This window comes from Stenella coeruleoalba, assembly GCF_951394435.1.
Source record: "Stenella coeruleoalba genome assembly, chromosome: 15".
Classification (NCBI taxonomy): Eukaryota; Metazoa; Chordata; class Mammalia; order Artiodactyla; family Delphinidae; genus Stenella; species Stenella coeruleoalba.
Genome location: NC_137161.1, coordinates 56,616,017 through 56,621,577, shown reverse-complemented (window position 1 = coordinate 56,621,577; position 5,561 = coordinate 56,616,017).

Here is a 5,561-nt window from a genome sequence, read left to right as displayed (position 1 = left end):
CCTGCAGCAGTGCCTAGAGAGACTGTTGGATCCTGCTTCCTGGGTCCCAGGGCTGCTCTTGTCCCTTACTGGGGTCTAGGTTGTTCAGCTTTTCCTTTAGTTCTCTGATCTATCCTCTCTCCTTCCAACGAATGCCTATTTTTTGCTTAAGATAGTCAGAGTAAAGTTGTATGCTGTCTAGAACAGAAGAACTCTAATTTATAACAACAAAAACAAACATATTGAGCACTTACTATGTACCAGGCACTGTGCAAAGCACCTTACATGTAAATTCATTTTCTCCTTACAACAGCCCTATGAGGTAGGTACTATTGTAATTATTCCCATTTCACAGATGTGAAAACTGAGCCCCCAGGAGGGGAAATAACTTGCTTAGGACTACCCAGGTGTTAAGGAGTGGAGCTTGGATTTGGATTCAGGCAGCCTGCCTCCAGAATCCACATTCTTATTTAGTCCCAATTCCAAATTCCCAGGGAAAGGATTCCCCTTTGCCCAAGATGAGTCAGATAGACAACCCTAGTCCAATAAGTGGTGCAAGGTGCATGCTGCACACACGGCTGCCAGAGACTCGTTGCTATGGGTGAGAAGGGTGGCATGAAGGTCGTTAGTGATGTTGTCCAGGTATTCCCTGTTCCCCCTTCCCGGGCATACAGTGGGATGGTACTTCCTGCCCCCTAGTGGATGTGTGGGGCTCTGTGATTACTCTGGTCAATGAGTCATGAGTGGAAATGACTGTGTTCTTTTAGCATCCCCCATTCTGTTTGGCACTGAATCCGGCCACGTTAACCTGGGCCCCTGAGTCCCAGGAGCAGAGCCTCCAATACCTGGCAATGGATGTGTAGCATAAGCAGGATGTAGACCTTTGTTATCTTAGGCCACTGGGGTCACTGGGCTCTTGGGGTCGTTTGTTACTGCAACAGAGCCCAACCTATCCTGACTTCAAGGAGTCACCTTCAAGAGATGCTTAACAGTGTTAGTCATCATGTTCAGCGTAATGCTCTGTGCCAGTATTTTTTTCTTAATTAATTATTTTTGGCGGCACTGGGTCTTCGTTGCTGTGCGCGGGCTTTCTCTAGTTGTGGCGAACGGGGCCTACTCTTCATTGTGGTGCACAGACTTCTCATAGCAGTGGCTTCTCTTGTTTCGGAGCACAGGCTCTACGCGCGCGGGCTTCAGTAGTTGTGGCATGCAGGCTCAGTAGTTGTGGCTCACGGTCTCTAGAGCGCAAGCTCAGTAGTTGTGGCGCACGGGCTTAGTTGCTCCGCGGCATGTGGGATCTTCCCGGCCCAGGGCTTGAACCCGTGTCCCCTGCATTGGCAGGCAGATTCTTAACCATTGCGCCACCAGGGAAGCCCCTGTGTGCCAGTATTAGTTTCCAGTGGCTGCTGTTACAAATTACCAAAAATTTAGTGGCTTAAACAACACACAATTATTATCTTACAGCTCTGCAGGTCAGAAGTCTGACGTGGGTCTCTTAAGCTAAAGTGAACTTGTCAGCAGGGCCATGTGCCTTTCGGGGGACTCTAGAGGAGAATCTGTTTTCTTGCTTTTTCCAGCTTCTCTCAGAGGGTGCCGCCCATTCCTTGGCTCATGGCCCCTTCCATCTTCAAAGCCAGCGTTGGCGGGTCCAGTACTTCTCACCATGTCACATCCCCAGTTCTGAATCTTCTGCCTCCCTTGTCCTTCTTTTAAGGGCTGTGATTACATTGGTCCCACCTGGATAGTCCAGGATACTAATCCCTATTTTATTTTAATTAAAAAAAATTTTTTTAATTTTATTTATTTATTTTTTTGGTCGCATGACTTGTGGGATCTTAGTTCCCGGGTCAGGGATTGAACCTGGGCCATGGCAGAGAAAGCGCCGAGTCCTAACCACAGGACCACCAGGGAATTCCCCCTAATCCCTATTTTAAAGTCAGCTGATTAGCAGCCTCAACTCCCCCTTGGCATGTAAGGTAACAGATTCCAGGGGTCAGAATAAGGACAATGTTGAGAGGTCACGATCCTGCCCACCACTTCCTTCTGAGGAAATCACTAACCGTGGCAGGTACACATCAGATCGCCTCCTTTCTATCTGTTTCGGACAGAGTCCAGGCTCTGTTGGCTACCATGAGCCGCCCCGCCACACACAGTGCACGTGGCCGTCACAAACCAGAAGAGACCAAGATTAGTATGATCTCTCTGAGACGTCTCTGACCTCTGCAGAGGAGAGAGGGGCCACCAGGTAGCAATGCTGCTGCCCATATTGTCTTCCCACCCAGGCCAACCGGATCTATGTGTCTGAACATTTATAGCAATAAATCTACCCTCTTGTGGGTGGCGCCATGCTGAAAACAAGCATAGTGCGTATTAGATCCAAACTGTGGTCCTGACCACCTCAGCCCCAAGCATCAAATTCCCAACCAGTTCCCCTTCCTACTGTCAACAGCATCCTTGGAACTGAAGGGACACCTGATAGAAGTCGCAGCTGCAGCTGGAGGAAAAGAGGTCTCGATACCAACTCCATGGCCTGGGAAACATCTGGGGTGGGGGTGGGGGCGGGGAGCGGGACAGACTTCCTGTTCATGGTCCGTTCTGAACCTGCCGCCTGTTTAGGGCATCTGGTGTATGAAGGCAGCATGGCTATGAAGCACTCAGACAAGCCTGAGTTCAAATCCCAGCTCTGCCTCTTCTATCTGTGTGACTTTGGATGAGTTATTTTGTTTCCTACTCTGAAAAATGGAGATGGTAATTATAGTACTGTCTCCTGGGAGTGTTAGGAGGATAAACATGCAAATGTGAATGCAAATGTCATGCAGATTTGCCTAGTAGGTCCTAAATAAATGTGTGCTCTTGCTTTTACTACTATCTCAGTAGAAATGATAGGTAATGAAGAGCTCATACATTTTCTAGACCCAGGTGATCCTATCAGCTGGTACAGACATGAATAAAGACAGAGAGATTTACACTTAGTTTAGCTATCCCCGTTTATTTTATTTTATTTTATTTTATTTTATTTTTGCATGCACCGAGCAGCTTGCAGGATCTTAGTTCCCTGACCGGATTGAACCCATGCCCCCTGCAGTGGAAGCATGGAGTCCTAACCACTGGACAGTCAGGGAATTCTATACCAATCCCCATTTAAAATAAAAATACCTATTGTATTCCCATGGGTTCCCTAGGGGTGGTCCAAATCCCAGCTCTATCAGAGTCATTGTGTGTATGGGGGGGGGTGCTGGGAGGGGGCTGGTGGAAACAGCAGATGCTCAGGCCCCAGCCCAGTCTGACTGAAAGTGGGACCTAGGAATCTGCATTTTTAAAAAACACCCCAGGAATTCTTGTGCTTATTACATTGAAAACTGCCCTCTCTTTGTACAGAGCCTCTGGAGGGAGATGAAAATTGCAGTCTGTTGTTTGGATGTCACGAGCATCTCAGCATAAGGCAGGCCGGTGGGGACGGGCGTGCCCGCTCTTTTTCCTTTCTGGCAACGCTGCCACCTGGCATCCCTCTGATGGCAGATGTGCAGAGCAGAAGTTGAGGGCTGGGTGTGAATCAGCTCCTGGCCTGCCCAGGAGTAAATGGGTGCTTCATGGTTTCTACTCTAGCAGTTCAGCCCATCAAAGTCACAGCTGGTCCCTCTGGCCCCCAGTGAAAAGGCTGACCTGTCGCCAGTCTGAAAAGATGACAGCTATGGTAGAAGAAGAATCAAAGAGAAGGCGGGCAGATGGAACAAGCATCCGCCCTACTTTCCTACAAGCAGCAGGCTTATGTCACCTACAGGTGGCACTTGGAGTGAGGGAAAACCCTGCCCCAGTTTTCTCCTGGGAAACTTTCCTCCCTTGCCCCTCCCTGCTTCTGGGAAAACACCCACTGCTCTGGATTCACCTGAGCTTGGCATTGCATGGAGGTCAAGAGCGTAGATTCTGGAGCCAGGTTACCTCCCTGGTTCTGCTGTGTGACATTGGGCAAGTTACTGAACTGCTCTGTTCCCTCAGTTTCCTCATCTGTAAAATGGGGATCACAGAACCTGCACCTCCTTGGGTCAGGGTGAGAATTGAATGAGTTAAGGGATGTCTGGGCCCAGAGCACTCACTGCCTGTGATACAGCAAATGAGAAATAAGTGTTTCTTGGTACCATTGTCAATACTACTGCTAATAATAATTAATAATGTTCTCCAAGCGCTTCCCAAATCCATGAGCCTGTGTGAAAGCTTTAGGTGCATGATATAATCTTCGTAAAAACCCAATAGGTTCTGGAACTATTGGATAGTGGCGATGGTTGCACAACATTATGAATGTGCTTAGTGCCAGCAAATTGTGAATGGTGCACTTTAAATGGTTAAAATGGTAAATTTTTGTTACATATATTTCACCACACACACACACAAAGCCCACTGGGGTAGAAGCTATTGTGATCACTCCTTTATTACAAATGAGAAAAACTGAGGTCAAAGAGCCCCTGTGCTCGCCCTGGGGTCCCAGAGCTGGGAGTGGCTCAGCCTGGATTTTATCCCAGCATGTTTTGCACTGCTGTGAACACAAAGACCCAACGGGCTGTGCCATTTCCGCCCCCTCGTCCCTTTCTCCTTTCCTCATTCTATTCTTTCATCCAACAAACTTGAGTTGTACCCCTACTATGTGCCAGGTCCTTTACCAAGTGCTGGGGATTCAACAGACAGCAAGGGACACAGTCCTCAAACATTCTCCCAAAGGAACGTGCATTTACCACCTGGGCTAGTGCTGAGAAGGAACGTACAGGGAGAGGAGATGACAACTGGTTTGAACCAGTCAGGGGAGCTTGGCAATGGCATCTTGGAGGAAGTGACAAAGCCAGGAGTGAGAGATGAAAGGAGTCCTCGAAGGGAGGTGGGAGGAGAAGAACATTCTTGGCAGAGGAAGCAGCCATTCATGCAAAGGCCCTGGGGCCCGTGCGGCTGGTGAGGCGAGGCTGGGAGAGATGGAGGAAGCCAAGGGTAGAGAGGACCACAGGGGCCTCGCCACACAGGCTGCCCCTGGGGAAGCTTTGCCTTTGTCTTAAGAGTAATGGGGGGACTTCCCTGGTGGCGCAGTGGTTAAGAATCCGCCTGCCAATGCAGGAGACATGGGTTTGAGCCCAGGTCCCGGAAGATCCCACATGCCGCAGAGGAACTAAGCCCGTGCGCCACAACTACTGAAACCCGCGCGCCTAGAGCCCATGCTCTGCAACAAGAGAAGCCACCACAATGAGAAGCCCACGCATCACAACGAAGAGTAGCTCCCGCTGGACACAACTAGAGAAAGCCTGCGTGCAGCAACAAAGATCCAATGCGGCCAAAAATAAATTAAAAAAACAGAAGAGTAATAGGGGCCTTTCAGGGGTTGAAGCCAGGAAACATGACCTAATTCGCCACCCCCAGGAAAGCCCACCTCTCTCTAGCCTCGACATCCCACGGCAGCAATAAGGAATCCAAGCAGTGCTCCTGCAAGACCTCTCCACACCCTCATCCTCCACACCGTACAGGGCCTTACCTGCCCTGCAGCCCTCTACCTGTGCCCTCCCCCAGCCTGCCCTCCTCCCGGCTTTATTCCTCTCCAGAGACCC